This window comes from Corvus kubaryi, unplaced genomic scaffold (genome assembly GCF_017639235.1).
Source record: "Corvus kubaryi isolate FWS band 111438036 unplaced genomic scaffold, C.kubaryi_AGA036_p1.0 37385, whole genome shotgun sequence".
Classification (NCBI taxonomy): Eukaryota; Metazoa; Chordata; class Aves; order Passeriformes; family Corvidae; genus Corvus; species Corvus kubaryi.
The window spans coordinates 7,037,577-7,063,797 of NW_024581127.1; the positions used below are offsets into that span (position 1 = coordinate 7,037,577).

The following is a 26,221-nucleotide window of genomic DNA, read 5'->3' on the forward strand; positions in this document are numbered from 1 at the left end:
GAAGAAGGTCCAGACTTCCCGGACTCCTTTGCCCTTCAGGACTGCGTCCCAAGGAGCTCTGTCAAACAGTCACCTAAACAGGCCAAAGTCTGCCCTCTGGAAGTCCAAGGCGGCAATTCTGCTGACCAGAAAAGAAAACTCTATAATTTTGTGGCCACTGGGCATCACATCACCCACCAGTCTGTCTCTGTTCACAAGAACTGGCTCTCTCTATAGGTTCACTCACCACTTGCACCAGGAAGTTACCTTTCACACACTCCAGGAACCTCCTAGGCTGTTTCCTCCCTGCTGTATTTTATTCCCAACAGATATCTCGTAAGCCAAAGTCCTCCAAAGAACAAGAGCTAGAGATTCTGACTTCTCCTGGCAGGAAATAGAAATATTAATTTCTAATGGAAATAAAATATCTCCTCTTCCTCTTCATCCTGTTTGGTTGGTCTGTGACAGCCTCCCACTGTGATATCTGCCTTGTTAGTCTTTCCTCTGATTTTTAAGCATAAACACTCAACCCTATTTTGCCATCACTAAGCTCTATACAACTGAAACCCTCCCTAAAATACAGGGCCACTCTACCGCCTCTCCTTCCTTGCCTTTCCTTCCACTCCATATGTATCAGTCATCTTACCATGTCTCTGTGATGGCAACTATGTCATAGTTTTTCTGCTGCACAAAAAAAACAGAGTATCCCTAATTCTCTAGTTAGGCCTGCTATTTTGCTGTTTTCTTCCTTCTGTTGTTTTTGCTGGTCTCACTCTGGGCATTTGGTATTCATTAGCTGTGAATGTGCTGAGGACCTAAATGCCGTATGGAGGCAGTAAACTGGCACACCAGTTCAGTGATTCAGCTAAAAATCTTGTGTTGAAACCTAAGGCCAAATAGTCTTGCTAACCTACTCAGTAATTTCAAACATGTCTCATATAAACTGCTATTCATGGAACATTTACAGCTACAGATGGCTTGCAGTCAGGAATAGTTTTCCTGTGAATTTACTTATTCCAAGGGATTTATTTCATCTTGTCCTGTGCCAGCTGGGTGCAGTAAAGAACAGTTAGTTACCCACTGCTCTTTATCCTTCTAACCACTGTGTGTGGGACTCTCCTGCTTTTGTTAGCAATGATGAAGAGTAAACAGTGTTCCTTTGGACCCCATCCCCATGCCCATCCTTTTATACTGGATAATGGATTGGGCTAGTGCCTGTTTGTTAATGTAGCTCTTTGCACCAGCTCTCGCTCTGCCAGTTTTGTGGTGCCTGTAGCCAAGCAGTTATGACCCCATATTATGCAAGACAGCTCTAGCTTGCACTGGCCATAAATCCCACTACTCTGGCACTTTGCAGCATTGGGCAGTTCCAGAAAAGCTTACAGGACCAAATGGCTGTTCATCATCAACAACAAAACAAGAGCAGAGGAGATTAATAATGCAAATCTTGCCCCTCAACTATATACGTGTGCATGCATTGAGTAGCAAGGGTGACATTTTCTCCCTAGTTATTGCTAATTATCATCTAAAGAGTCCATCAGGGAGTATGAGAGACACATTTGGCTTCAAGAACAGGCTGATGGTTGCTTAAATCACAGCCTAGATGTACTTGCTTGAGAGTTTTACCTTACTTCCTGCCATTGTCTCTGTCCAGTAATGAGTTACATGCTACACAACTGTCTACACCTGCCTTATCTGGTGCAGGATATCCTCCTAATCATGTGCAGTCCATCTGCACTCTGTTGTCTTCAGCTGTGATTCTGTGGCCTGCAAACAGGTTGGAAACACAACTTTAAAGCTTAAGATCTGAAAAAGTGCATTAGCTGTATTTCTCATGTTTAATGTAGGATAAAGTAACATATTTCTAAGTTTAATATCAAAGTTGGTTTTGGTTTTTTTTGTTTTGTTTTAAAGTTACACTTGGTGCAGAGCTGGGTGCTGAGCTGGGTGCTGTTGATGATGATGACATTTCATGCAACCCGCATTGGGACTTACAGTGGAAGGAAGCACAACAGTCCAAGAGTCTCCATCTTAGTTCTAACTCAGGTAATTTCATAGAGAAAAAAGGACTTGAGAGGTCTTGTCAAGAACAAGCAGTGTGCCTGTGATGGTTGCTAGGAATTTTTAGGTGCTCTTTGCCCCCTTTTCCTTCCTGAATAGCACATGCAATGAAAACTGAAATTGAGAGAACCTTGTCAAAAATAAACTATTTTTGAATGCTTTTCTGAACCTGGGCTTGAACAGTCTTTCTGTTGAACAGCAGAGGTACCAGTTTTCCTTTCATTTCACGCCTTTAAATACTGTAGAGATATTTTTGTGAGAGCTCTGGTTTTGCTGAGAAATGTTGTGCAGTGCAAAATTCTTCATTGCACTTGTAATGTCCTTCTGTCTTGGGCTACCTGTAAAGTCCCCCGACAGCTAAGGATCAGAAGGAAATTATGAGTTTCAGCTGTTAACAGCTGTCATTTTTTGTGTATGTAAATGCTAATAACATTCTACCCCAGGGGTGGATGAATCTCTCCTCCCAAATTTGTCACAGGTTTTCATTCACCTAGCACAGAAACAGAACATTCTTTTTTTTCCCCATTTCACAAGGGTGATTTTTCATGTGGATCAACTATGTGTTATTTTCACTGAGACAGTTGGGATATTTTTATCTCTAAATAACTTTTTACATCTCCAGTTTTTCCAGTATGATTTTCTTTGCTTATTCATAGTTTTTGAAAGGGCTGGTTCTCATTACTGATGGATAAGTGTGCATTCCAGCTCAATACGAAATAGTTGGGTGGAGAGAACAGCTGTTGATACTTTCATAATAATTTAGAAAGTCAGTGGGTTGTAGCTACAAAACAAATGAGCCAGATTGTGCACCTTAACCACGCTGAGGTTGAATTTACGTTTAACCAGTTTTGTTCCCTTACACAAAGAACATTACTGCATGAATAGTTCCACAGATCAGTGGAAGTACTTGTAGAACACAGTGCTGTCAATAGGAAGCTGGCAGAACCTCATTCTTTTCTCTGAAATTTCCACCTGCCTCTACTGAGCTAGTTTTTCTCCCTTCAGTAAAGGTACTCTGAACTATTGGAGCTGTGCTCCAGTTCAGCTGATAACAGTAGGCACTTTTTTGTAAGTGGTGTGTTATATGGCAGAGATTACTGTTCTTGGTCTGTAGGCAGCTATGTTAACCCATAGTTTAGAACCACACACTATCTCCTTCTCTTTCCCCCCCTGCCAGTACTAAATACAGCAGAGAATTCCTGGTGCCCTAAGACCATAATTAGCAGGGCGTGTGTGTCTTTTGTGTCCAGGTTCTCTTTTTTCCCTTGTTAAATGTGGCTGCATTTCTCCCTGAACTGCAAGGAAACATAACTTCTGTGTTGAAGAGCTAATCCCTGCTCTTCCCTAAATAGCTACATTTACTGATCCATGGAAACAAAATAAGAGCAGAAAGGAAGCATTATAGAATCCTATTTTTTTTTTGGGCAGAGCATCCCACAGAGCAACACTCCTCAGTGTTCATGACAAGTGGCCTTCATTGCCACACAAAAGTTTATGCCATTGGTAAACCTTTCTGCAGCTCATTTGATTGCTATTGAATTTTCCTTTCTTACCTGTCTGTGCATTCCTATATTTCTAAAGAGTGTGACAGAAATAAATGAAATTAACTAAACAAAAGAAATAGTTTTGACAGAAACACGAGATTCGCATTGCTAATCTAAACTGATTGATTTCTTTGAATTTATGTTTTGGTAAGACTCTTGTTTTTATAGAAACAGATTTACTAGAACAGGGATTCATGGCATTTAAGAACATTTTCTAAACTGGCAGCTACTGGAGCAGCAGAACTTTCCAGAATTGTGTGTATTTACAGGCCTGATTGCCTGAGAACAAGAGACCTCTCTTGATGAAATGTCATGACCTTTCCACATCAATTTGTCATTGTTAACTTTCTGACGTGCTGAAACTAGCCTTTAAGAACAAGAGGTGACATTGCCTTGTAGTTTTAAAACATTTAGTTTTGCCTACAAAAGCTTAAATGGTCAAAAGGATACTTTGATTACAAATAATAGAAAAAAAAAATCCTTAATGCTTAATCTCTGCTCTTTAATTACAAACCATTGTCTATAAAGTAGTAGAAAAGATCAAGATTAAAACTTCCAGAAATTTTATTTTACTGCCTTCAACTCCTGGTCACTGTTTTATGTGGAGTTACCTCTGTCAAAAATCCCCTTTCTGTCAGATCTTTCTCTCTAGCCTGAGATGATTTATGATACTGTCCAACTTGGTGCCTGAATGGTTGTGGAAGTGTAAATGATAATATGCTAACTTTATTCCATTACTTTCATTGCTATTGATTCAGTTAGTTTTTCTTCTGTGTTGGCATAAAGATGGTCTGTTTCAATATGTGAAAACCATAGGAATTGATTTCTTGCATTTTTCTTTTGATTAAAAGTTTGTAACATTTTCAGAAGCAATAGCCTTTAATAAAACAAAAAGCTTCCCAACTAGTTGTACAGGGAAATACAATTCAGATTAGTTTAATCCTTTATAAACTAGTGTATGGCCACTTCTTAAATGTAAGTTTCTGCAGTTTTTATCATGTTTGATTCATACATGTATTACTTCACATTAGGCTACAGTGAATTACCATCAGCACATTTTACTTGTCTAGATTATAGCCTCTTAAATATAATTTATGTCCTGATAATGAACGTATGGATTTATAGAACCCTGAAGCACTACCCCTTAATCCAGATTTTTGTTGTCTTAGTTGAACCTTTTGCTCTATGCACATCTGTAGCTCTCTTCTCCTATCCTATTTGTCACTTTGGTAGATTCACCTTTTGGCAGGGCAGAGCTCTACAAAGGCAGATGCAGCATCCTGCACCTGGGGAAGCATAACTAGTACAGGCTAGGGGCTGACCTGCTGGAAAGCAGCTCTGTGGAGAAGGACCTGGGGTCCTGCTGGACAACAAGCTGTCCATGAGCCAGCAGTGTGTCCTTGTGGCCAGGAAGGCCAGTGGTATCCTGGGGTGCATTAGGAAGAGCATTGCCAGCAGGTCAAAGGAGGTGATCCTGCCCCTCTACTCAGTCCTGGTGAGGCCTCAGGTGGAGTGCTGTGTGCAGTTCTGGGCTCCTCAGTTCAAGAAAGATGAGGAACTGCTGGAGAGGATCCAGTGGAGGGCTACGATGATGATTAGAAGCATGTCTGTGATGAGAAAAGGCTGAATGAACTGGTTCTGTCTAGCCTGTAAAAGACAGAGGGCAAGCAATACATCATTTATCAATACATGCACATATCCTAAGGGTAGATGTCAAAAGGATGGTGTCAGACTCTTTTCCAAGTGGACGTGGGCACAAACTGAAACACAGGAAGTGCCTTCTGAATATGAGAAAAAACTTTTTTAATGTGAGGGTGACAGAGCACTGGAACAGGCTACCCAGAGAAGTTCCAGAAATTCTCTGGAAGAATTCAAAACCTGCCTGGACATGATTCTCTGCAACCTGCTCCAGTGCTTGACCTGTGGCATTGAACTTGATGATCCCCAGAGGTCCCTTTCAACCCCAACTCTTTTGCTATTCGGTGGTTCTGCGAATATATTCAGAACCTGAAATTGATCAAACACTGGCAGATTGTTTATTGTCACTAAAATATCTGTAAAAGTTGTTTAACCACTGTAGTTGTCACAACAGAGGATTGACTTTTCATCCCAATGCACTGCGTATTGTCAGCAATGCTGGTATGTTCATATCTCTGTGTGGAGATATCTTTGCTTCCTGAGAAATCAGGGTGTTGGAGATGGATGCATATTAAAACACTTGCTAATATATGCTATCAAGAGCAAAATAATTAAAAGGTGAACAGAGAGGCACACTCTTCTCATAGCAGGAGGATATTATCTAGGCATGTTCTGGTGATGACATCGTCTGTTACATGATATGGAAATGACCAGGAGAAATTCTCTGCTCAGGAGCACTGGCATGGAGCTGTGACTTCCACAGCATGACAGCAGGAGCTTTGTTCTGTAAAGATTTCAGGGAATCTTGTGCGAGCATTAAGTGCTTACAGGAAGAAATGGTATTAGCAAATGTTAAAACACGTCAGGACTTGCAGGAAGATTATAAAAGATGCCAAAACAAAATGGGAACAAAGAAATTACCTGCTTTGCAAAATTTTGTGTCTTATTTGTGTGAACAAAGTACCTTCTTATTTTTCCCTCCCCCACCCCACAGAAAATGTGTCATTGGTAATTTCGTATGTCTACAAGCACACAGACTTTTAAAATAGAAATGATACCTGGAGTACATATAGCAGAAGAAAACATACAGAGAAATTAACCCTACTAGAGGAAGAGAGTAGTATATACAAATAAAAGTCAATAAATATAAAAAAGATTGAGTGCATTACAATGTGATTTACTTTGCATTCCATAATCAAAGCCAATAATTCCTACTTCCACTATATTTATAGTAGATATTTCTTCTTCTGTAGATTTTTGTTGCACTGGAAGTGAATTAATCTCAAACTCTATTTTTTTTAGCTTCCCCATATCTACATTTTAAGCATGAGGGTATTTTATATCATTTTACACAGGTCTTATCACAGTTATAGGTTTGAGAGGTTACAAAGATCATTGAAACCTATGGGGTACCCTCAGTGAAAATGTAATGGTAAAGCCTGTGCCTTTTTCTTTGCCCTCTTTGGGAGAACTATTATACTGAGTGATAATCTTACAACTGCATCTCATGTGTTGTTTACAATATAAACGACACTGAAATTCAGGCAATTAAAACTAACTCTTTACAGAGCCAGAGATGCAAACAGCAAGTTGAAGCAGCACAAAATCCATCAGTGCTAGACATTTTTTTTTTCTGCCTTTCTGAGTGAAGTTGATTCTCACTTTCAACAGGCTGTGAAAACATTCCAATTAAATATTTTTTTAAATTGTGAAGCCTTCAGGAGTACAGCACTGAAAGGTGCCATTTGAATCTTTGCATTCAATTCCCCACAGTCACAAGTACTTTAAAAACAGAAGGCATATGAGAAGCCACCAAACACTTTTCTGGGTATCTCCTAAGAAATATCTGATCTTCAGCGTACAAGGCTGAAAAATGGTGCATTGTGAGTCCACTCTGCACTTTAGACACAAATCAATTCCTCTTAGTCCTCTTAGAACTCAGGGCTCTGCTCTACAAGACTGTTGTATTATTTTTCTTATGTCAGATGAAAACTGTAGGGAAAATAGTATTTTCTTTGGTTATTTTTATTATAAGGTTGCAATAATAATTGTAAGCATTGTAGACAGTGGTGGAATCCTGTATTATGGAGCTGTGGGAAGCTGTGTCCTTTAGTTTTTCTGTTTTATAGCAGTATCATGTGTCAAAAAATACTGAGCCAAAAATATGTAAGACCAAGAATTTTGCAGCCTGATACATAGCCTTGTCCTAGCGGAATATTGACCCAGTAAATACATAAGCTTTAGGAAGAGCAACTGAATATGGTCCAGGACATGACAGGACACTCCACTAGCCCAGAGCTTAGCACTTTTCTCTGACAGGTAGGAGATTTTAGCTTAGTTTGCTGCTATCTTAGCAAAAGTAGGAGAAAAGTTGAACATCTACTTTTAGATGAACATTTGGGTTGCTGAACTGCTGGTATAAAGACTGGCATTCTTCTTTCTTGGGAGCTGTAGTCAAAAAGAGGAAGTGATTATCTCAGTGAGGAGGTTCATGCTTTCAAATCCTCAGCAGGAGATGACTCCTTCCTGTACAGAGATTTGTATTCAAAACCTGTAGAAAAGCAAGGGTCTCCAGATCCCCATCTCCTACAGTGAACATCTATGTACAGTGCACTAGCCTTGTGGATCCCATGCTAAGACTCCAGATTGATGTTAACATTTTCCAAGTGTTAATACCAGTTTAAAAAAAATCATCTCTGCTTACTTCCAGCTAGTCATTCTTTTCACTTTACTCATTCACCTGGCATCCCTCTTCAGCTCTATCTATGTCACTCTCTGTGTGAAAGTGTAAATGGTTAAACGAATGGGAACTTCTTAGATGAGTTTTGCCTCTAACAAAATTACCATGAACAGGAGCCATAGGCACCTTGTTCTTCCTCTGTAACAGAGAAAGCCATGAATGATGTGAGAAGATGGGGCTGGAACTGTGAAGCTGAGCCTGATTCCTGCGTGAAGAACAAGAACTATCAGTAACAATAAATATACTGGGAATGGGAATTTTTACCCCTCTACTTGCTTTTGCAGCAGTGACATGATCTAACTTAGCACATTTTGTAGTGAATATGTAGAGAAGCCTGGAATATTTTCTGTTGTAAAAAAAAGCAAAATTATTCAATATGAAGAACTTGTGTCTGCATGTAGTTCCTTGCAAACGGAATTTTCTACTGCATCCCATTGTCTTCATATGAATGTGAATCATGTAAGTAGGACTCGTGACTTTGTGTCTGAGTGCATGTTACCATCTAAGGTCTTATTCTATACCATTACATTAATTTACATAGGAGAAAAGAATGCTGTTGTTCAAGCTGAATAAGAAAATTTGCTTTTTAATTTGTATAGAACTATAAATAAGCAAAATAAAGCTACATGCCTTGTGTGGTATCTTTTTGATGCAGGATCCATGTATTTTTAATGAATATGACTAAAGAAAAAGCAAGCATGGTCTTGCACATCTTATGAGTCATGATTTAAACAGTTATAATTTCTAACTTATTTTGGGACTTGACATCTAAACACTGGATTTAGCAATGCAAATTCTGTCGTCCAGTGTTTTAAATTCCTACTAACTGGAGCAAGGAAAGAAATTTGTTTTACCTTGCTTTTAAGTTTGTTTCCTTTACTAGTTATTTGCTTTACAGATTAAATTTTTTAAGGTTTCAGTTATTTCATTTTAGATTTCAAGTTCTAACTGCTGTTATGGATAAGATAATTATACTAGAACCTGACTGTAATGAAAAAGATGTAGGGTGATAGTCCCACATGATAAATGAATATTTTGGTTTCAATGTTTAGTTCTCAGTAAAGAAAAGGTCCTCCATTATGTCTGTCACTCTGAATGCCAGCCTGCAGTATCTCATGTACATGTCAAATTATGCTGCATGGATGAACTCTGGGGATTAGAGACACAGAAGAGCTTCTTTACAGATTCTGTTTTGCAATCCCTAATCTGAAACATTTGATCTCCTCTCTTACTGTTTGTGCTCATCTTTAAAACTATTAGAATTTGCATATCCTTTTCATGGAAAAATTACCTGCATCAGGTAAGCAAGGCATTTATCCTTTGTGGGTGGAATAATGTTTTCATATGTATTATATGGGCCTTAGTAAGTTTAACAATATTCCGTACTACTAGAGACTTGAATTGAGCCTTGCAAAACTGGATTAAGTTCTATGTACGCTTTGTGTTTACACTTTCAGCAACATAATTAGTTTCCTTCTGTTATTACCTCTTTATCCTATATTTATGCTGTGTTTTACATTTTTTTTATTGTTAGGAAGAAAAAGGAGGAGGAGAGAGTGAGACAGACTACAGTTGTTTGCCCATGCTCTTAACAATGTGGGACTAGGGTTACATCAGAGTAATGTATCATTGTGGGAACAAATGCTAAACTAGTTGAACAGTGAGGTGAAAATCAAAGTTTACAATTAGAAAAGCCTCCAGGCTTTTTTTCTTGATTTCTAAAATGAAGACAGAAAAAAACCCTACAAAAACGACCTTTCATGCCACTGTTGTAATGCCAGGTGTTGATGGCTTAGTTTGCAAAGATATCAAAGACCAGAATGCCTTGCCGCAAGACTCTGCTTAGTGAAATTCATAGCAGATTTCTGGCATGGGATCCAGGTTGAATACATTTCTGCAAAGCAGGAACATGTGATTCTGCAAAGCAGGAACATGTGATTCTGCAGCCTGAGCTTCACAGCACTTCACTGGGCAGCAGAATGTTGTGAAGAGCCTGACCATCTGTGGGGAAAAGGGATAACACTGTGCCCTCTGTAAGCAGTAGGATGAGCTGTGACCTCACAGTGTCCACTTCCATTCTCAAAAAGGGGTGAGGGAGCTCTTCTAATAAGCAGTCAGCACCAGACCACTGTCCAGCTGCGTAGGCTTGGAGCAGACTTTGTGTTACCAGATTTCCCTAAGTTCAGTGACTGTCAGCGTTTTTGAAGAGCAAACGGGACAGGGAGCCCAGGCAGATGTTTCAGGAGCCTTTTTATTATTTTATTCCAGCATCAGTCTCACATACAGTGTTGAGACACAAGAGATGGTACAAGGCTCACGTCGTCACAGGCAGCCAAAGATTTCCCTGTTACAGGCATTCTCAAAGGCTTTTTAGCCAATAGTATGCTTCTAAAGTTTACAGACAACTGTTTTAACCAAACTTCAGTAACACACGTATATCTGTTGCACACAATAGTTGCTTGTTATGCCTTATATAATAATGCACAATATTCCATTGTTAAGATTGAACTTATCTATCTTGCTAAGCATATTTTCTGCAACTTCAAGACCCATCTCAGCCAAACCTATAAACTCTAACCATTGCTTTAGTGTCCTTGCTTGCTATATCATTGTATCTTCTTCTATCTTCAAGTTTTCTCAGCCAGAGCTGATTCCTAAGTTCTTTGGCTTTGTTTCTGAAGCCTGCTTTTTTCTCACACCTAAGACCCTTTCCATTTTTTGTGTTTCCCACAAGTGACCACTGCCCAACATTTTTGGGTTGTTACTTTTTTTTAATGGGACATTCAAAAATCTCCAGAGAGAAATACTGCTGTCATTCATGAAATGTGGAAATAAAAAGTTGGAACAGGCTATAAAATTCTGGCTTGACTCTGAGAAAATATGCATATTAAGGGAATGCATTATTGAAGATATATTTACTTTGAAAGAGTTTTACTTAGGTAAACCATAAGCTTAAAATAAATCAAAGAAAGATTATAATAGCAGCTGAGGATAATTCAGTTAGAACTGTATAAAAACCCTAATTCTTGACAGTCTTGTTATTTGACATTATTTTCTTCCCTGGAGTTTTCTCTTCCAAGAAAATCCTCTAAAAACCTGAAAAAATAGTAAGATGAAGTAACAGCAGCCAACTATGTCCCCAGCAAAAATTTTTCCTTCACTGTCATCTCGATATTGAGAAAATTATTCTTCATTTATGATTATACTATTTGCCTTCTGTTGTTTGCAGTCACTCATTATTCCTTGTGGTAGAGACAGACAAGTAGCCGATGTTTCTGCCTTTGATATTATGCCATTACTAATGTTAATCACAACATTTTCTAATATCGTTGGGCTTATTTTAATATGAAATTGCAAACACTGAATATTATCTCTCCATCTAGCTTGTGTGGAGTGACGCTACCCACTCTGAAGGATATACTCTAACTGGAGTTTAAGCACACAAATTTGGATGGAGAAATGGCCACTCTGAGTCCAGGATGAAATACAGATTGCATGGAATTATCAAATGCCTTTCCTAATTTTTATTCATAAGCTTCTACAAAATCAGTACCAGAAATTTAAAGGTTTCATGAAAGAGCTCAACCTCCACCCCTTGCCCTGAAACTTCTGCTGGCAGTGGATTAAGTGCAACAGAAACAAATACCAGAATCTTCATCCAAAAGTCTGCATGTGTGACAGGGAAATTGGAGTTCTTGTGCGAGGAAGAATAATGACATCCTTTGATATTTGTAAAAAAGAGTAGAACTATAGTCTGATAAAGAGACATTAGATCTTTTTTTTAAAACGTGTGTGTTGGGAATGGTTATCTGGAAAAACACCTACTTACGACAAAGACTTATATTTCCAAGAAGAAGAACTCTGACTCTAAAAGGATCCAGAAAATAGGGTATGTATACCCAGATAAGCTCTATTTCAAACAAAACTGAGAACTATTGACCAAAGAAAACTGTTAATATCAAGGTCCTAGAATTGCTTTGAGAATGCTCTAAGATGTTGCCAGAAGAGACTCAGTATATACACTATTATTAAAGTCACCATTACAACAAAGAAAAATGTATAGAGTATATTGGTCTAAACAAGTCAGTGCAGGACTAGGTGACCTCACAGCATTGCAGATGTTAAGAAGTCATGCTTTCTTACAGAGAAAACAGTGCATTTTTCAACATACAATAAAAACAGTATTACTAAAAGTTATATTTGTTTAGTAAAGAACAAAATGTGTCTCTCAAAATACTTAGGACCTGCTTTCACAATGGCTTGACTTTCTCAGGAGCTGCATCATATAGGTCCTTTGAAAATAAGCCTCTGAGTTATCCATTTAAAGTAAAAAAGAGAAATGTATTACCAGATGTTTTTATGTTCATGATTATTCCCCATTCTCACTCTTTTGAGACATAGCATATTCTGAAACCAAAATCTCTATGATAAAAAGAATTCCTCTCTGATAGAATGTAAACAGATAAAGTGAATTTGGTATACCCATAAAAAGCATGGAAAAGGAATTCATAGGAAATCTTAAGGAAGGAATCTATCACTACACCAGCACGACTCAATTTGTTGTTGCTATTCTATCCTAATTTTTAGTTAATTTAAAAATGAGTGATTAGAACATAATCTGTAGGAGTGAAAACACTAATATCTATTTGCTGCTTCTAACCAACAAAACTTCCAGCACTTGTCTAGCTGGTAAAGTTAAAATCCTGAGAACTCAAGATATTTGTAAGCTGGCTTCAATGTTAATATGAATAAAGATGGGGCATGATTATCATAAATATTTCTTGCTAAGATACAAAGCATAAAAGGAATAGATAAACTGTGGTTAGTGTTGGCAACTTTGAACTAGTATTTATAGCAAATACATTTGTTATTTTACCTAGTCTGTCCAAATCCAGGAAAAAATACCTGAAAAAACCCTGCTTGGTTTCTGCTTCTAAAGCTTGAAGGAAACAAACAAGGGGCAATCTTGGCTTCTAGTTTTATTAGTAGTTGAACATATGAGAAACATAACTCTAGGTGACAGAAAGTATTTAGGTGTTCCAAAAAGACAATGTAGTCAAATTAATGAGTTGAAATAACATGTGAACAGAGTCATGTGAATAAATACAGACTGTATTTAAACTAAGATAAATATTCCATCCACAAGGCTGCAATAGAAAAAAAAAAAAAAGAGACATTGTTACCTTCCATAGCTGTGAGTTCTGACCTGCAAAGGCTTTCTGACTCTGAAGTCAATGCAAGTGCTTGTTTATAGGCAATGCAATTAAGCTATGATTTGCCCCATGGCAACTGCCTGACTGTATGGGAAGGATCCATCCTCCATTGCTGGATTTTAAAGAATTGAAGGACACTAATAAATATTCTTCAGGAGAACAAGCACCGTTGCTGGTCACACTCCAACAAAATTTGGTGAGGACTCTGCTGTGTATACAAAGAGCTTCTACCTCCCACTGCACTTGATGCAAATGGAACCAGAACCTTCTTTTGCCAAAGATGCTCATGGCTGGAATGAGCGAGTGTTTCACTGGATAAAAAACTGGCTGGTTGACAGCAGCTGAACATGATCCAGCTGTGCCCAGGTGGCCAAGAATGCCAATGGCATCCTGGCCTGTGTCTGCAATAGTATGGGCTTGATGATCTCAGAGGTCTTTTCCAACCTAATTGATTCTGTGATTCTGTGGCCAGCAGGAGGAATTGGCTTCAAGTTGTACCAGGAGAGGTTTAGACTGGATATTAGGAAAAATTCTTTCAACTGACAGGGTTTTTGAGCATTGGAATAGGCTGCCCAACAAAGTCTCCATCTCTGAAGCTGTTCAAAATACTCATAGATGTAGCACTTAGGGACATGATTTAGTGGTGGGCTTGGCAGTATTAGGTTAATAGTTGTACTCAGTGATATTAGAAACCTTTTCCAACCTAAATGCATCTGTGATTCTATATGATGGTCATTGCTGCCATCCAGCACCTCCTCACAAGACAGACAGGTCATGATCTCAAGGGGTGTGAGCTTTTGTAGTTGCTTTGGAAACAGCAGCAAAAGTGAAGATTCCCCTTAGATATTTATTTTCCACCAGTGCAGGTATAATTTACATACATGTTTAAACAAATATAGCTATGGGCAAGAGTAAATGTGTAACAGGAAGACAACCAAAAAGTAATGTCATTATTGCAAAAGATAAAAGTAACACGTCACCCAGCTGCTTAGTGAAACCTAGCCTTGCTAGACTACTCTGGTTACATTTAACAACTCCTAAGTGATTATGAATTGAGCGGTTAAAAAAAAAGTAAAAATAATGTGTCCTTAGATTTCTTAATAATTGCATTATTATTGCTAAAATTTAACAGTGAAAGATATTCCTAGACAGCTCAAAAATTGATGAGGAATTAAGAGATATGGTACCTTTCTACAGGTCAGAGTAAACATCATTGTCAGCATGAAAACCTTTAGAAGGGTGGAAATGCATCGATACATAACTTCTGCCCTGTGGGGATAGCGTGAGAGAAAAATTCAAATGTAGCTTCAAAAGTCAGGGATGAAAAGTTTAAAATACCTTAACCTTCTAGTGTTAATTGTGGGGTTGTTCATAATACACTGTTCTGGGCACTCCACTTAAAGTTGTTTTGCAACTGACTCATTGGAGAAAGCTTATTCATTCATCAGAGAATAATTCAGCATGAAAACATCTCGTACTGATCATACTTTTGCTGAAGCTATGGTGTTGGGGTTCCTCCCCCCTGGCGTGGGGTCCGGGGAGAGGGGGACCCTGGGGTGGAGGCACAGGGTTTCCCTACTCCCTGGTCAGCCTCGTTCCCCATTGGTTGTTTTGTGTTCCCCTGCCCAGCAAGGACCCTTGGGTCCCATGATTGCAGCAGTTCCTCGGCAGATCCCGGCCATGCGGCTGAAAAATAAACATCCCTCTGAAAACATCTATCAAGAATCGGTCCTTATATTTCTTTTCCACAGGCCTCGCTGTATATACGTGTTGTAGGAATCCCCACTACAACACTATGGCATGCCCTGAGGGAACTTTCAGTGGTTTCCTTCCCCAGGACAGAGGCTGTAATTTTGATGGTGCTGGCAGCCCTGTAAAGAGCTGTGTGTGGATGATCTCCTCATGGTCATAAAAAGAAAAACATCTGAATTTCCAACTGATGGGAACTGAAATTCAGTTATATAGATCCAAAGGACTCCTGTTTCTTCTTCCATGTGCAAATGAGCAAAGAAGGAGAGTTGGTGGGTGGATCACATGATACTTGTCCTAGAAAGGAAAGAAATGGAAGCCAGCACAGGGTTTCTGCAGATTAAGTGAAAAGCTGTCAACTTCACAATGAATTTATGAATCAAAATGTGTATTTCTTGGCCCATTATTTTACTGAAGTTGTAAAATCATGTACTTCCCCTTTCCAGGATTACATGCAAAATACAGCTGATTCAAAATCTAGCGTACTATTTCTTTTTTGTGAAGGAATATGGATAAAAATTAAGCAAATTACCTGGATATTCCCATTAGGTAGAAACAGATATATTTACTGCCAGCTGGAGATATTTTAGGGAACACAGAGAGTTTCAAAACTAAGTTTTCATTTGTATGTACATATTGTTATTTGTGTAACTAAAAGCCTAATTATGTTGCTAGAAATTCATTTGCTGGAACACAGACAGGATGTGTTGTACTCATACTGAACATGCCTGGTTTTGAAGTCTTCTGCTGGCTTACACAACTGCAGAATTTTATAGGTCTTGGACCAATATTAGAAAAATTGCCTTGAAATCCTCTTCTCCACTCCCTCATCTCTCTTCCTCAAATCAGCAACAGATTTTCCGTTTTTTATGTCTAGAAAGTAGATGTTGTGAAGTATTCCCACATTCACAATCTGATGCCATTTAAGACTGAAATCCCTTAAAAGAGTTCTGCCTCTGCTAAACCAATTTTTTTTATAATTGGCTCAAAGGCTGAGCCAAGTGATTTGCTCCATGCTCCCCATCTTCCACATAACCAAGGGAATAAATTCAGAAACATTACTGAAATATGATAGTTGCACATTTTATTAGAAAGCAATATACTCCAGAATCCTGAATTACTCTAATGTTTGTCATTCAGGAAACTATTCTTCCTTGTATTCCATCACAGTTAACTGAAGAATACAAAAAACTGGCCAGACTTTCTTACAACAAAAAAATTTAATACAGTAAAAAGCAGGTAGAATTTAAATTGCACTGTGGATTTGAGAGAAACATTTAGAATTTAGCATACTGCATCAGCTTTTAAGACTTAGGTAACCTTATTTTAGCATTTATTTATATTAAGATTCTTAACTATTTCTTCTCTGCTTGGCTCTGAAAGTGGAAGCCCAATGCTAACAGACCATCAAAATACTGTGACAGAGATGCTGGAAACTTAATCTCAAATGATGCATAAGGACAGGGACTAGAAAGATATTTTTCATAATTTACTATTGTAAATCACATTGGTCCAAACTCTTAAAACAAAATACACAAATATTTGACAGTCCCAAAAGCTACCTTAAATAAAAGAAAGCTATTCCTAGGGTAGGCTGCAATACAGTTATATTTTTCTGCTTCAAAATCTTGAACTGCTCTCTTAGTAACCTTTTTGCTGCTGTGCCACTAGGCCATAAAAAAGAAAGATAGTTTTATATAGAAAGGTTCTTGCTCAACTTCTGGGACAATAAAAAAGGAGGTCATAGGTGATAATTCTATTCATGTTGCCTTGTTTATGTCATGAATCTTTTTTTTTTTTTTTAATTTCATATAAACCCACTGATTAAAAACATCAAACCCATGCAATTTAGCTTGCATTCAAGTGACTGTAATAAAATCCAGACTTCTGCTTTCTCTAGGATTGATCAGCTCTAACCTGAACTGAGCAAAACATTTAAATACTTTTCTTACAAGGTCTATTTATTTCAGAGGACGCTAAAGTACACATTTGCTCAGTTCTTTTGATCTTCTTTGCACAGATGGAAACAAACCTAGATATGTATGTAGGAACATGCACAAGCTGTTCTGCTGGAGAAGGTTTTGTGTGCCTTGGGGTCTTTGAGAACCCTTTGTCCTGTTCTCAGGGGAGCAGCTGTAATACCTGGCACAGCATTCTAACCATACTCAAATTCACCAGTCTTTTTTTACTTCAGGAGGGGAGCAAGAAAAAATACTGAATACTGATTCCTAAAGCAATGATATCTTTCATTTCCAGAATAAAGGGACAATGTGGGTATGTATGAGATGGTTTCTTAACTGTTACGATAGCAAAAATGCCTTCTCTGTGGTGAAAGTTTTAACACTGATCTAAAAAATCAAATACCTCGGAGACTAAAATGCCAGCTTGTTTGTTAATTTTACAAGGAAACAGCTCTGTTTTTCTTTAATAAAAATTGATACATGCCTGTAGTTCTTTTGCCTATAAATAAAAATTTTATAAGCTACAATAAGAGTTTTGATGAGAATCATGGTTAGATTTAGGCAGTTCTTCAATACAGTTTTCTAGCCTGCATATCCAGGACAAGACAGATCTTGTCAAACAACATCTGGATGACTGCGGCATCCAGAGGAGATATACTGTTATCTGTGATCCTTAGACATCATCCCATGAATTATTACTTATTTTATCAGAAGCAGTTCCCTCATCCTTGGATATAATATAAATAAAAGCTTTAATAAGGCCAATGGAACAATCAGAGGCTGCTGTTTCTGAGATGACAATATTGTCCTGTAACACTTCCATGACCTCTTTCCCTTGCTATGCTCTCCTGGTACAAGAGTAATGCTCACACTGGTCAAGTGCCACACTCAGCTTCTGAAAAGTAAGAAGAAACCTTTTCCTGGCAGCAAAGTAAAAATGCCAAATGCCATGAAAATAGTTAAAAAAAGAGATATTTCTGACACTTTTTACACTGGGTACCTGCTCTACTCTTTTAAGTAGCATTCACATTTGACAAAACCCCCAACTTATATGTGAGAGGTAATGAAGCAGAAAAATGAGGTAACCTAAAACCCTATAGAAGTAATCCCTTCCTTGGCCCAAACTGATAGTGCTGGAGGTGTCTCTGTTTTTCAGTGTGGACTGATGAGACCTCTGTAACATGATAGAAAATGCTGCATAGCATCACAGTCACAAATTTGGCATAGCAGGATTTAAACTGAGGGGCTATGGGGAAACTTGACTCCTCAGAACAAAATTGCTGCGGAGAAGTATTTCTCACCATGGTGAGTCTGGTGGCAGAGCTTAAGGAAGAAGTGGAAAGGCTAAGGAGTATTAGGGAGAAGAAAAGAGAAATAGACTGTTTGAGTTACACCCTTCCAACCCTGAGAGAAGCTCAGCAGGAGTCAAAGGAGCCCCTCTCCTCTTGCCATCTGGCAGAAGGAGGAGACCCAATAGATGGAAGGGAATGTAAATGGGTCCCTAGCAGGGGAGGTAAAATAATCCCCTCCCAACCCCCATCAGCTTCCCAGGTGCCCTTAAGAATAGGTACAAGGCCCTGGATCCAGAGGGTTGGACAGATGACACTAGAGAAAAAAAATCTGTCTGGAAGTTCTCCCAGTTGCACTCTGTCTGTCAGACAGATCACAGCCTCAGGTATTAAGAGGAAAAGAAGGGCAGTCGTAGTAGGTGACTCCCTTCTGAGGGGAACTGAGGACCCCGTATGTTGACCAGACCCTTCCACAGGAAGTCTGCTGGCTCCCTGGGGCCCTGGTATGGGATATTACCAGGACACTCCCTGAACTATTTCAGCCTTCTGATTATTACCCAGGATGCTGACTCAGAGAGTACCTTGGGAAACAGCCCTTAAAAACCAAGGAGTGCAGGAAGGATGGACATACTTAAAGAAAGAAAGCTTGGGGGCTCAGGAACAGGCTGTCCCTATGGGGCAAAAGATGAGTGAGTTCGAGCATAAGGGAAACCAACTTCTCACCTTTACTGTAGGCAATTAGAGCTGCCACAAATCTGGTACCTTCTCATTACACTGAAGTCCAAAGTGGGGGGTGGAAAGGCAGAGGAGGATTTTTAAAAATGTTTTTCAGGTTAGGATATCACATAAACAAGGACTGGAATATAAATGAGAATTTCCAATCTGGGAGTAGTGAAAAGCCCTATGGATCCTGTGCAGGCCTGACTGGCCCTCTTTCTGGTTTTGATACTGTGCTGCCAGGTTTTTGGCAGCTACTCTACACAGCAAAAATAACAATAAAACCAGAACCCAAAACTCATAAACGACAGAGTCTCCTGTATAAGAACAAGGACAAAGTGACCTTAGATGACACTCTAGGTGTCAACAGTCAGGCAGAGGGATTGGATTTATTTTTTAATTTGGATTGAAAAAGATCTAAACCAGACAAAAATATAATATATTACAGTAATTTTTATTTTCTAAAGTGCCCTTCACTCATGGTATCTCAAATGGCTCAGGGAAAAAGATTCAGAAATAAACTAATTAACTAAGTAAATAGATAAATTTGTTCCAGCAGAGACTTCTGGAGATCTAGATTTTCCCTGTAAAACAGTGATCCTGGGAATGGTACAAATTCTTGTTAGCCAGCTGCTTTCAGCAAACAGAGATGAATCCTCCCTTGCAGCACTCAGAACAACACTGGGCTTTTCCCTGGCCAGGCCACCGTTGCAGCTTCCAATTTTTGGAAATCTTTGGAATAGATTCAAATTTCCAAAATTCTCTGGAATACTGTCACTTTCATGATAAGAAATGGTCTGCATGAGCACAGCCTTAAAAACTGTCTGCCTTTGGGGAACACTCTTGCTACTCTTGCTTGCAAATAAAATTGATGCATTAAGATATGAGGTCTAATCTGGTGATATTTTGTGAGGGGCTTTGCTTTTGTATGGCTCATTCTACATCTGTTTGCCTGGAATGAATGGCACATCTGACCTTTTTACTTTCAACTGTAAACCAAAATCCATTTGCTGTGTTCCCATGTGTTCCCATTTGCATTTAATTTGCAATTTCTGATGAAATTTTGTGAGGCCTGGTCTGCAGAAATCAGCACCTGGGTCACTGAGCCATAACACTGAAGGGTCATCAGCCGCAGTAAGGAGCATCAAAATTAAAATAGCTTCTTTGTGCCCACTTCCCACACCTACAGCCTCTCAGGAATAAGCAGGATGATGAGAAGGACTTGAGAATGTTGGTGGATGAGAGACTGGACATGACCCAACAATGAGCACTCACTGTCCTGGCTGCATTCAAAACAGCATGGGTAGAAGGGTGAGCAAGGGGATCCTGGCCCTCTGCTCTGCTCTGGTGAGTTCCTACATGGAGTGCTGCACCCAGCTCTGGGGTTCTCAACATAAGAAGAACATTAACCTTTTGGAGTCAGGAGAGTCCAGAGGAGGGGCACCATGATGATTAGAGGGATGAAGCGCCTCTCCTATGAGGAAAAGGTTGTTCAGCCTGAAGAAGAGAAGGCTTCAGGGTGACCTAATTGAGGCCTTTCAGTACCTGAAGGGAGCCTTCAAGAAAGATGAAGAGAGACTTTTTACAAGGGCCTGTAGTGACAGGAAAGGCTTTAAACTGAGAGTAGGTTTAGATCAGATACTAGGGAGAAACTCTCTTCTGTGAGGGTGGTGAGGCATCGGAACAGGCTGCCCAGAGAAATTATGGGTGCCCCAACTCTGGGAGTGTTCAAGGTCAGGCTGGATGGGGCTTTGAGAAACCTGGTCTAGTGGAAGGTGTCCCTGCCCATGGCTGGGGGTTGGAACTAAGTGATCTTTAATGACTCTTCCAGCTAAAGTCATTCTATGATTCTATGATTCAATTGTATGATAAGGTAACCAACGGAAGTGGCTTTGACAAAAGTTATAGGTAGAGATTAAAAGGTGGACTAGATTTTTTCTGCAAAATATCTGGATTTTTTTCTGTTTTGTCCAGCAGAATATTGTGAATGGGCCTCAAAATGGAAGAAAAAGCTACTATATATTGAGGAAGAGGGATGAAAAGGTTTCATATAGAAAAGAATGTGACCTACCAGGAACATGTATAATGCTCTATGACAGGAAGACACACGTTCTTTGAAGTCACTGATGTTGCATCCACTTGCCTGGTGACTGTGTTTCCAGAAATTCACTTTTACAGCTAAATCAAATGTTTGGTAAATGTGTCCAGACTGTAAACATATTGTGCTGACAAAGATAACAGAAATTTGCATCAAAGCAGCTCAGTCACAAGCTGTGTGTAAAACCAGATAGCCTAAAGCCAACCCTTTTCCAAATTTTTAGTGTCTGGACAAAGTTTGCAGCCTTCAACAGCTGCTCCAGCTGCTCTTTGTTGGTTTAAAATTTTGAAGTATACCATAGTACATGGGGTAAAACACTATAATCACATTTTTTTCTCAGAGTTTTCTCATGGGTTGCCTTCAGATGCTCCTATAAATGAACAGTGTTTTTCAAGTCTTGTTCCTCTAGACAATCCCATTCTATACCTATGTTTATTGATGCATTCATGTACTGGAAGGGAAATGGCTTATCACCACAATTGTGCACCATCTGGGAAGTGTACAGCCTGGGTAAACCAGCAGCAGATTTCTTCTGCTTGCAGCTGCACAACCCAGTGAAATTTGGGCTCTCTCCTTGAAGCCCAGCTCCTCCCAGTGTTTGCCAGAGACTTGACATGCTCAAAAGGGACAAAAGAAGGTCGAGGGAAGGCAGCCTACCCGCAGAGATGTGGGCATGTCTGACCTCTTTCAGAAAGCCTTCAAGCCTGTGTGGTCTCACCGTGTGTTAAAAATTACCAGTGGAGCAGCCTAGTAAAATACAGGTGTGCCAAATACTCCTCATAGCAGGTAATATGATGAAAAAGTTTGGACTTCCAAAGACATAAATATGCATCAGGTCCCTAAACACAAAGTCATAAGAAACCAAAATACAATAGCTTCTTTTTAAGACAATTATAAGGCAGAAGGCCATATTCAGAGGATGTAAACATCAGGAGAACCTAGTCCAAGTTGTCATGGGACCTCACAGAAATTCAGGCTTTGTCTGGGGGGAAGCAGGGATCCTGGACTGCCCCACAAACCTGTCCAAGGGGCTCCCTGAGGGCTGAATGAAGGATGGGGAGCAGCACAGGGCTTGTCACTGCAGCCTCAACTGCACCTTATGCTTTTTTCTTGCCTGGTACTCTTTTGCTAAGTCCACATGCTAATAACTGTCTGAGCCTCTGCTGGGTCACCAGGAAATGAATCTCACCTTTCCTGGAAATTAAAAAGCTTGTCTATTGTCACGGATCTGTGTTTTGTGGGACAGAGCAGAGCCGCAGACACTCCCAGTGGAGACTTGCCTTGGGAGATTGGCATCGTGGTGTGGACAGGGAAGCCAAATACCATCTTCAGATGTTCCCCAGGTTGCCAAAGATGTGTTTTCATCACACAGCGAGCAGACTTTATTCCTCTGCTGAAATATTCCCAGATGTATTATCATGTCTAATGTTCCCTTTTTGACCTCAAGATCTTCTATCTCTGACTTCTACGGAAGTAAAAGATTGCAATACCTGCATTTACAATGATCCTAACCAAGTCTTGGAGAGCAAAACTGACAGTCTGTTTGCATTGCCTGCACGCAAATTGCTGGGCAAACAGGCTTGTGTTGTCAGTAGCAAACCTCATCTCAAGTAACATGGAAAAAAGATAATTCTAGCATCAATCAGCTATCCCAACTGCCCTGGGAAAAGGTAGCTGGAGCCTTGCATTTCCTAAAAGACAAAATTAAATAATGTTCTGTGAAGCCAGAGTTTGTAAGCAACTTTGCAAGACATCTGAGACACAGGTCTCAGTCAGTCCTGTCCCCCAGTCCTGGCAACATCTTTGTTAATCTTCATCTGTAGGAGTTACAGACTGTACAAGTTTGAAAACAAGCCAGTGAGAGGCACCAGGTCAGAATAACAATTTAATAGGGAAATTCAAAAAATAAGGCAGAAAACACTGGTTCAAACTGACAGTCAGGATACAACCTGACACCCTGTTAGTCAGGGTGGTGGTAACAGTCCGATAAGATGGTGGCTGCAGTCCTCCTGAAGTGGTAGATGTGGCTCTGTGGAAGCAGTGATCTTGTAGAAAGGGTCTGCTCTTCCTCAGAAGGTTCAGTGGTGGCTGTGTAGCTCCTGTCCTCTGGGAATCCAATGGAAAGGGTGTCTGTGGTGTTCCGAATCTCGGATTATATCCAAGATGGAATGCTTGGTTCCTCCCTCTGGGTGGAGCATCTCACAACAGGATGATGAGTCATGAGGCCAAGTGTTGATTAGGCTCATTAACAGAAGATAGTCCAGAGGGAGAAGGCAAGGAAACACTGCTCCACCTGGTTTCAACAGCTCATGAGGATGGTAATAGAATACACTGCAACCCAGGGCACAGACCAATAGCTCATGAGGGTGCAGGGACTTCTTTTAATAATAACAAACCCCCGAGGAGTTGAGGAAAACAGAAGATATTTAATCAATGAGACTAGCTGCTTGTTACTTGTAGTCAGGTGTTGTGTGCAGGTTACTTGTTGTGTGGTCAGGGAGGAGGTGGAAGGTGCTTATTCTTCCTGTGGGCTTACTCCAAGGAGTACCTTCAGAGCTTCTGACAGAAAGCTTCATTCACTGCAAATTCTATTAAACAAAACATTGCTGCCTTTCAGCTGGGAAGGGCTGGACATCATTCAGTGAACTCTGACAATAGCCCTGATATTTTCATGTCTGTCTCTTTCCGAGAGCAGCCTGCCTGTCCATGATGAGTGGTGCCACAGAACTTGTTGCAGTATTACAAAGAGCACACTTTCCCCTGGTCAACTGAGGAATCCACCCAGCTGTATGAGGCTAGAGAACTTCTTTAAGACTTCCCATTAGGGTTTCAGTTTCTCCTTTCAACCTCCCCACCCTGTGTCTAATGCTTCTCCCCACCAGTCTGGTCTCAGGAACTGCCCTTGGTGATGCCCCTGGGCTCCACAGTGAAGGCTGCACTAGGAAGGGCTTCAGCAGTGCACTGACAGCACCTGCCCAGGTAATGCCACATGACTTTCTCTTTTGCATGTGTAGAGCCTCGTTTATCCCCACACTTTGAGCAGCTGTGCCCTGCTCCAGCACTTCAAAGAAGAGAGCAAGCAGAATTACCACTGGCTGCAGTGAAGAGGGAAGGGCATGTAGCCCACTTCCAGCCTTTCTGTGTCTGCCCTGCTGGGACAGGGCCAAGAAAGCAGCAAAGACTGGGAGATCACAGTTGGTAATGTTGTCATCGGTGGGTGTTGGGGACACTTGCATAAATATACTCTTGATACTATTGGTACTAACAAGATACTACTGGAGTAGAAATATGTTGCCCATCTCTACTTAGTCTTGAACAAGTGACAGATGCCAGGAATGAAGGAAGGAACAACTGACTGTGGACAGTGCTGTTAATGCTTTATCTGAACTGGGAGCTATTTTCCTTTAGAGTAACACTGCACTCACATGCCTCTTGAAAATAGCATGAGAGAATAGCCTAAACAGTGCAGTTCACTTCATAATTTTTTATGAAGACAGACAACACAGTTGATTTATAATTTACTGATCTGATTTTGAGTTCACCTATATCACCCCAGAACCCAGATCACTGAAACAAAAAAGCTTGAACTCCCATCCTCTGGACATAATTTTCTCTAGAGGTGTAGTCCCAGTGGAAACAATCCAGTTATTTTGTTGTATTTGACAGTTTTACAGCCATCATAAACAACATGAAATGACCATACTTTGAAAGATTCTGGCACCTTGTCCTCTACTGCCTCAGGTCAGACTGAAAATAGGATGGAGTTCAGCACAGCTGAAGAAAACACTCATGTGAACATGCCACAGCTTAAAAGCAGTCAGGATTAAGAGCCATTTGTTTGTTTGTTGGGGATTCTTTAAAAATGCATTCTCCAGCAAAAAATAGGTCCCTCTAGTCCAAACCCTTTGCTCAAAGCAGGGTCAATTCAAGCAAGTTGCTCTGGTATTTTTTCTTATCTATGGTACATAACTTTACTTAGATCATCTCTTATATATATATATATATACACAAAGGTAATTGAGGGGGAAAAGATAAAGCCAGAATAGATTCACATCACAGTGAAGTAGAAAGCCAATCAATATCCAGCTTTCCTACATTTTTTTCCTTCAAGCAAAAGTCAACAGAACATTGCATTTTGCCTTGTATGGCGCTGTTACAGTTAGAGAAAGACTTCTTTTATTTGGACTGAAGACTTAAATATCCAATAAAAACAGTGTTCACTGATCAGCACCTTTATATATGGGCTGCAACTTCAGTAGATCTCTGTTCTCCTTGTGCTGGATAAAAAGTGATACTAGGCCATGTACTGCATACACATGGCATGTTAAAGGGCTGATTCCAGTCAGGTATGAAGGGAACAAAAGAGTGGATTTCCACAATCTCTTTGGGCAATACAGCATTCTACAGCCCCCTTAAACTGTGACTTCATACGGTCTCTGTGACTTGAGGCAGCCCAGATACTGAAGAACATGCCAAAAGGGAGGAATAGCAAGGCAATGAAGTCTGATTTAAGTTCTGTGGTGTAACATAGAACCAGAAGTTTCAAAATATCAAGGTTCTGGATTTAAATAAATCTGCTGAGACCTGCTATGCTTATATTGCATTTCAACATGTCCTGACAGCACTGAAGTTCTGCCACCAACTCCACTAGGAACAGAAAGTGTCGCTGTTAGAGCCTATTTGTCTCTCTAATGCCACTATGAATATTGGAGGGAGGTCATTTCTATAAAATCCATTGAAAATTTCATTAAAGGAGAGAGAGGGATTGTTTGGATATCTATGAGGATTTTAATTTGTCCAAACTGTAATGCAGGGGGAATCCAAAATGTCAACTTGCAATGCTTCAGATCTATCCTTGAAATCCAAGCTTCTGAGGCCATACTGGCAATTCTTTTTATTAGGACAATTCTACATTATAAAATAGTATTCATTCTTTGCTAATGGCATATCTCTTGAGATTCTTGAACTTCCTTCATTTGTGTCGAAGGTGTTCCAAAAATACTGAACTAATACAAAATAAAATGTCTCAATGTTATTCACTTTCACATTATCTATTTTATTATTTACTCTAATACCATTATTCTAACATAGCACACTTTATAATAAAAAGCTTTAAGAGAAGTTGAATTTTTAGAATATTTTCAACAGCATTTGTCTGTGGAAATAGCTGGAAAGAATTTGTGATTGTGAAGCTTTTCCTTTCTTCGTTCATATGGACTTTACCATCTGTAT

General features: G+C 39.7%; 1 long non-coding RNA gene across 1 annotated transcript; it reads left to right on the top strand.

Moving 5' to 3' along the window:
* The first annotated feature begins 1,897 nt into the window (after window positions 1-1,897).
* Window positions 1,898-11,835, top strand: LOC121668409. The gene is made up of 2 exons (XR_006017365.1): window positions 1,898-2,025; window positions 11,346-11,835. It is a non-coding gene; the product is annotated as an uncharacterized LOC121668409 (long non-coding RNA).
* Window positions 11,836-26,221: the final 14,386 nt, after the last annotated feature.